This window comes from Magnolia sinica, chromosome 12 (genome assembly GCF_029962835.1).
Source record: "Magnolia sinica isolate HGM2019 chromosome 12, MsV1, whole genome shotgun sequence".
Taxonomy (NCBI): Eukaryota; Viridiplantae; Streptophyta; class Magnoliopsida; order Magnoliales; family Magnoliaceae; genus Magnolia; species Magnolia sinica.
The window spans coordinates 19,146,076-19,154,224 of NC_080584.1; positions in this window are offsets into that span (position 1 = coordinate 19,146,076).

Sequence of the window (8,149 nt, forward strand, 5' to 3'; positions counted from 1 at the left end):
TTTGCATGTGGTCGCACTATCAGAACAGGCTCTTCTATTGGTGAACGACAGGCTGAGAGGTAAGAAATGGATTAGAGCAGTGATGGGACATTTTGTTAGATTGATTAGAATGTCCTTGGCGACTTCCCGAAAGACTGCTGTGAAATATTTCAGTTTGGTGGAAGAGTGCAGTAGACCAAACACATGTTCTAAGTCCCCCCCAAAAAATCTATTAGATCTTCCGCAAGCTGCAGAGAATTGGCCAGATTATCTTCGGATGTTATAGTCCAAATTGGTGGCTCAGATGGTGGTTACAGAAAGGGCAGACGGGGCGTATTTGCTCTGAAATGAAGTTTCTTACTTGGAATGTTTGGGAATTGGGGAATAAAAGGAAGAGAAATCAAATAATATGCCCTGAAATGAAGTTTCTTGCTTGGAATGTTTGGGAATTGGGGAATAAAAAGAAGAGAAATCAAATAAAGGATGTCTGTAAATGGTACAAGGCTCGGCTTCTCACAAAGGTGCAAAACTTCAACTCTTAAGTTTCTGGGATCTCTCCGGAGCTGTAAAAATGCTGATTGGGTAACTCTTGATGCAGTAGGTACCTTAGGGGGTGAGTTGGTGGTGTAGGATTCCTCAATTTGGTTGAAATTAAAAGCATGGTCCGGTTCCGTAGAGCACTTCCGGAGGGTTAATCGTAGGGATATTTCAGATGAGTCAAGCTTCGGCAATGAGGACATCGATGGTGGCTTTAACCGACGATCGGTTCATGGAGGCGATTGACTAAATTGTGCTGAAAGAGACTCTTGAGGCAGGGCTAAATTTTCTAGTTTTAATGACTTATTGTGTATAGAAGATTTCCTCGATTGGTTAGCCAAAGTAGAACGATATTTTGATTACAGGATGTGCTAGAATATAAAAAAGTAAAATTAGTAGCATTCAAATTAAAATCCGGTACTTTTGTATGGTGGGAGCAATTACAACTCTCATGTGTCTGACAGAACAAGGCGCCCATCCGATCATAGCCACGGATGAGACGCCTTCTTCGATCACGATTCCTCTATAGTGATTATGAGCAAGTATTATTTCAACAATACCAAAATTGTCAACAAAGGAATCGAACTATCATAAATTACAGCGAAGAATTCCAACGGTTGATAATGCAAAATGACTTGTCGGAAACAAAATCGCAGAAGGTAGTATGGTTCATAGGCGGGTTACGATCGACAATTCAAGATCGAGTTTAGATGCACCTGGTCGGGACCGTGGATGAAGTGGTTTAGTTGACAGGAAGGGAGGAAACACATCTTGCAAGAGTCTCTACTTAGGCTTATCCTTCGACTCGGTCCCCCCATGACGGGTCCCATGCAGGATTCAACTCTAGCCAAAGGAACCAGTAGGAGAATGTCCTCAACCTCTTATAACCGCAAATTGTGACATGAGAAGCGGTCTATCTAGGCCTCAACGTGCGACACCCATAACAACGGGTCTGAGTAGGATTCCAAATCCTTATGGTTGGCCAAGGCCAAACAATTGTTACCACTGCGACCAACCAAACCACTTATTAAATACTTGCCCTCAACGCCTCGCAGCCCACTTGACCATTAACGATGAAGGCACTAAAGGTGATGCAGAGGAAGAAAGCCTTGTATTTGATGAAGATGAACAAGCCGTTGAGGAAGGAGTTGGTGATAAAAAATGGTTGGCTGAGGATCATGGCGAATTTTTGGTCGGGAGGCGATTATTGTACACTCCAAGGAACGAGGTGCATTTGCAGTTGCATAATATATTATGTACGCGGTGTACCATCAGCGACGAGGTCTGTGATGTAATCATAAATAGTAGTATTATCGAGAACATCATCTCGAAGGTGATGGTGGATAAGTTGCGGCTACCTACAACAAAACATCCTTCATCATACTCGATTGGCTGGATAAAGAAGGTGAATGAGATCAAGGTAATAGAATAATGCACCATCTCGTTTTCAATTGGTAAGAATTATAAGGATCAAGTACTTTGTGACGTGGTCAACATGGAAGCATGTCATATATTACTCGATTGACTATGGTAAACGGAACTTGCTGTGATCCACTAAGGACAAGAAAACATTTACGTATTTGTTAAGGATGATCGAAAGATGATCTTTGCCCTTATGGTCCCAGAGAACCACCCTAAAGTTTCTAAAGTGGAGGGAGCTCCCTCTTGACTATTTGAAATTTCTTGGAGGAATCCAAGGAAGTTGGTGAGGTGTACATTGTGGTGGTAAAGGGCGAGGAATTGGAATTCTTAGACATTAATCTAAGTTTAAGGTTTTTTCTTAACGAATTCAAAGAAATCTAGACCAAAGATTTACCCTATGGATTACCTCTCCCAAAGATTTACCCTATGGATTGCCTCAACATCACTTATACATCATCCATAGGCCTAGCTTGCCCAACCGCTCTCACAATCGGATGAGTCTAAAAGAGTGTGCGGTACTTTAGGGGTAGGTGTAGGAATTGATGTGTAAGGATCTTCTGATAGAGCATGAGCCCATGTGCTATACCAACATTGTTAACGCCTAAGAAAGATGGGAGCTGGCGCATGTGTGTCGACAGTTGAGCAATTAACAAGATTTCCATTAAATATTGGTTTCCAATGTTGCTGTTAGATGACATGCTCGATATGCTAAAAGGTGTCAAGGTGTTCTTTAAACTAGATTTGAGGAGTAGGTACCATCAGATTCATATCAGGCTCGGTGATGAGTGGAAAACGACATTCAAGACCAAGGGAGGGTTATATGAGTGGCTGGTCATGTACTTCGGTTTATCGAATGGACTAAGCACTTTTATGCATCTGATGAATTATGTGCTGAAGTCATTTATTGGCTGGTTTGTGATAGTATATTTTGATGACATCTTGATATATAACCAGGGTGAGACGCACCACATGGTACATTTCAGGCAGGTGCTATAGGTCCTGGCAGTTAACAAGTTGTACCTCAACTTAAAGAAGTGTAGTTTTTTAATGGGCAACCTATTGTTCTTAGGGTTTATTGTGACATCCATGTGCATTCGTTTGGACGATGTAAATGTGCGGACTATCAGGGAATGGCCAATCCCGACGAATACTCAAGAAGTGAGGAGTTTCAACGGGTTGGCGACCTTCTATCGTCGATTTGTGCAGAATTTCAGTATTATAATCGCACCCATTACAGATTGTATGAAAAAAAGGCTTGTTTCAGTGGACCGATAAGGCTGACAAGAGCTTTGCTAAAACCAAGCATTGATTGTCCACAACACCGATCTTGGTTCTTCCCAGTTTTGACAAACTGTTTAAAGTTGAGTATGATGCCTCATATGTCAGAATTGGAGGAGTCTTGTCATAGAAAGGAAGATTGATAACTTTCTACAACGAGAAGCTCAACGAAGCCCGAAAGAAGTGGTCAACATATGAGCTTGAGTTATATATAGTTGCTCAAGCGCTATGACATTAACGTCATTATCTGATTCAGAGAGAGAGAGAGAGAGAGAGAGAGAGAGTTTATTCTCTACACTGACCATCAAGCCTTAGTTTATTAGTCGTCAGGCTAACGTGAATTGCGTGCATGGTAGATGGGTTGCATTTTTGCAGGAATCCATGTTCGTTTTGAAGCACAAGTCAGGGCAGCAGAACAAGATGGCTGATGCACTTAGCCGCCGTGCATCACTGCTTGTTATAATGAGTGGCTTCGACTTTCTTAAGGAGCTATATGTTGAAGACGATAACTTTAATGTTGTATGGATGAGGTGCCAAGAGGGTCATCCCAGTGACCTAAATATGCAAGACAATTTTCTTTTTAAAGGAATCAACTATGCATCCCCTAAAGTTCTCTAAGGGAGCAGATTATTTAAGAGCTACATGGAGGTGGCCATGGTCCCGGGCTCCCAGGCATGAGCATTGCAATAGAACATATGGCTGACCGAATCATGATCATTCATGCAGATTTGTAAGCCAAGTTGCATGCCTCGAACGACAAGTACAAGGAGCAAGCCAATAAGCATTTGCGACAAAAGATGTTTGAGATTGGCGACCATGTTATGGTTTATCTAAATAAGGAGAGATTTCTAACTCGGACCTACAACAAGTTAAAGAATAAGAAGATTGAACCGGTATTGATCCTTAAAAATATCAATGATAACGCTTATGTTGTTGATTTTCCAGATGACATGGAGATCTCGCGTACTTTCAACGTCGCAGACCTGATCAAGTATCATGAATCGAAACGGGACAAGAACTTGAGGACGCACTCTTTTGAAGTGGAGGGGACTGATGTAGAGTGGGTCGCGACACTTTCATGGCCAAGATGGACCAAAGAAGGCCCGATCGAGGTGGAGGTGATCAGGACCGTCAGAATCTTAAAACGATCGAGGTGGAGGTGATCAGGGCTATCAGATCCTTAAAACAATCGTATCGTATAAACCGGGATGAGTTTTTTAACATATCATATATGATTATGGGGAAGGAGAAGCTACTTTAGCCAACCAACTTGACTAGGTGGGTTGCCTATGCTAGATTTGCAAGATTCCTTTAGATCAATGGTCAAAAGTCCATTTTATTTCCATTTTTACTATAAATAGTAAGTTTTAATTTGATGATAACTTTGGATCCTTTGAGTTTTAGGAGCCGTGCCCAACATGAAAAGGGCTTTAAAAAATTAGGAGAATAATGTGGTTAGGCAAAAATTAGATACTTATTATGTTTAGTCGAAAACCATGAAGTCTAGTAGGAATCATGACCGTCTATAAATATTAAGTTTACTATTTGTAGTAAGTCATGTTTTTAGGGAGTTTGAGTTTGAAACTTCATCCTTAGGTTTGAGTTCATTATTTAAATGATTGTAAATTCATTTTTTTATCAATTAATTTATTTTAAATTATTAGAAATTATTTATGTATTCATCTCCTCTCTGTGAGGATTTTAGCGAAGCTTCGTGGATTCGAAGTAGTTATCCCTGAGGAAGACGATGATCGACCTCATCACGTCCTTCCCTGCGTCAGATTGGTAGCCATGAACTTTTTGATCTCCCTATGGAAAGAGGTAAATTTACATGGTCCATTGGTTAGAACAAGCCAATTCTATCCAAATTGAATTGTTTTTTAGTCTATTCGGAATGGGTTAAGTGCTTTCCTCTTGTCTTTCAAATGGCAGTCCCGAGACTTACATCTGATCATTTCCCTTTGTTACTGTCAATTGATAACGAGAATTGGGGAACATAACCATTAATTTAACTCTACTGGTTCGAAGTTGATGGTTTGAAGCAAAAGATTATACATTGGTGGTCTTCCTTCTAGGTAGATGGCTTCGTGGGTTTTAAGATCTCATGTAAACTTAAATTATTGGAGGAAAAAAATTAGATATGGGAAGAGATAATATATCCTTAAAAGGGATGTAAAAATGGGTGATATTCTTCTCCAGCTCTAGGCTTTAGATGCTAAAGCATAAGAAAATATGCTATTTCTAGATGAATCTTCAGTTTGGGCAAAACTTATTCAAGATTATTCCAGGAGGATCAAGGAAGAGGAGATAAAATGGAGATAGTCATGGAGTACTTCGGTCAAGGAAGGAAATAGAAATATGAGAAGAGAATAATTTGTTTGTTAAAATTTCCACCACACTTGATGTGGTGAATTTCTTATCCATTCATAGAGTGTACAATCCCTTTGCACAGACAACCATTATAAATGCTTTAAAGATTGAATTTAAATATTTCAATGAATATCACACGGTTACAAATGCTTTGAAATTTGAATTCAATTAAGATCCTACATTACGATTTTTTATTGGGTGAGGTTTGAATTTCAAATTGTCTCCATATGATCCCTCAAGTTAAGAAATCTCCATATGATCCCTCAAGTTAAGAAATCTATTTTTTACAGTTATCTCGAAGAAATCCAAACAGTTGGGAAGAGAGGTCTTTTGTGAAGATGTCTACAATCTGATCTTTAGATGAAATAAACTAAACATCAAGACCTTTTTGAGCTACTTTTTTTTTTTACACAAAATGATAGTCGATCTCAATATGCTAAGTGAGCGAGTGGAAGATCGGATTGGCAGTGAAGTACGTGGTACTGAGATTATCACACCAAAGGTTTGGTGTGGGAGAGGTACTCATGACAAGCTCGTGGAGAAGAGATTGGATCCACGTTAGTTCAGCTAGACTGTCATTTGTTTCCTAGCACTCCGAGAGATGAGATTCGGGCCCAGGAAGATACAGTAGCCACTTGTTGACCATCGATCATCCAAGCAACCTGCCCAATCTGCATATGAAAAGCCATTTAAAGTGATTGATGAGGATGCTTTGAGATGAAGACCATAGTATTCATTTGATTGCCATCCAATGTTCATCGGTGGGATTGTGCATAAAATGGCAGACCTTATTGACTGCAAATGTAACATCAAGGCAAGTAAGAGTGAGGTATTATAAACCAGCAACAAAGATCCAATATAAAGTTGGATCGAAGAAGTGGGATCCACTAAACATGGACAGCTTGGACTAGTTGCAAATTGGAGTTGACTGAGGTTCCGAACCGTCCATTTTGGTTTTTCTAAGAAAATCTAGAGTATATTTTCTTTGAGATAGAAATAGCCCTGTAGAACTTTGGTGGGCCTTGACGCCATGGAAGAAATTTAAGGGGCCAAGATCCTTAATAGCAAATTGAGATTGAAGTTGTCCAATAATTTCTTAAATATAACTTGAGTGAGATCTAGTGATAATGATGTCATCAATGTAAGCAAATATATACATCGTGAACTCTGAAGTGTGCATGATGAAAAGCGAGGCATCGGTCTTGGAGTCCAAAAAACCAATATCAGGAAGAAATTTGCTAAGCCCATATAATGACTTGTGCAAGCGACAAACATGATTAAGAAAACAAGTTTCGGAAACCCGGTGGTTGTTTCATATAAAGCTCCTCTTTCGTAATACCATGAAGAAATGTGTTTTGAACATCAAGTTGGTGGAGTGGCCACTTATTAGAAATGACAATGCCTAAAACCACGTGAATTATGCAAGGCTTGACTACGGGACTAAAAGTTTTACTGTATGTAGTCCATCCCTTCTTGTTGGTTGAACCCTTTGGCTACAAGGCGAGCTTTGTAGCGTTCTATGGTGCCAACTTTCTATTTTATCTTGAACACCCATTTACAACCCACAATATTCATGTGGTTGAGGTGGAACCAATGTCCATGTGTCGTTTTAAAGAAGGGCATTTATTTCATGACAAATAGCTTCGCACCAAAGAGGATCCTTGTTGGCTTGAGAAAAACAAATGGCTTCCTCAACTTCATCAAGGAGGATAGGATGGATAGTAGTGGATAAAACCTTGGATTTAAAGATGCCATCCTTTGCCTGTGTGAGCATAGTGGTGCACACATCGATGTAAATAATTTGCGGGCGCATATTACATCACCTTCCTAGGATTGGATATTGCAATTAGTCGCTCCATGAACAAATCGTGTTATGTAATTCTTCTAATTCATGTGTTGTACCGTCTCGAGCTGTTACTTAAATCCACGATAGTGTTGGATAGGTTGATGAAACTTTGTAATTAAAATAATTTGCATGTGCTAAATGGCTAAGCAAGCATGGAATGCACTAGAAACCACCCATGAAGGGACGAGCACAATAAAGCGTTCTAAACTCCATCTCCTAACAACTTAATTTGAAAACATAAAGATGGAAGAGCATAAGACATTTATGGATTTTTACATCAAACTGAGTGACATATGTAACTCTATGTGGGAGTTAGGAGAAAGAGTTCCGGTACCACGTATAGGAAAATATTGAGATCATTACTAGAGCGATTCTCCTCTAAAGTCACGACAATAGAAGAATGTAGGAACATGGACAAAATGAAAGTAGAAGAACTATTAGATTCACTACAAACATATGAACTACATTTCAAAACTCCCGCAAAATCCAAAAATATTGTTCTAAAAGCCTCATATAAAAGACATGAATCTGAGGATGACAATGATGACAATGAAGAAGATGAAGAAATAGCCTTGTTTGCCAAAATGTTCAATTTTTTTGTTAATAAGAATAAAGGAAAAACCTTCTACAAATAGGGGAAGAAGTATGACATGAAACACCAACTAGGTAAATCTCCCAAATGGTCAAAAGATCCCCAATGCAACAATTGTAGAGGGT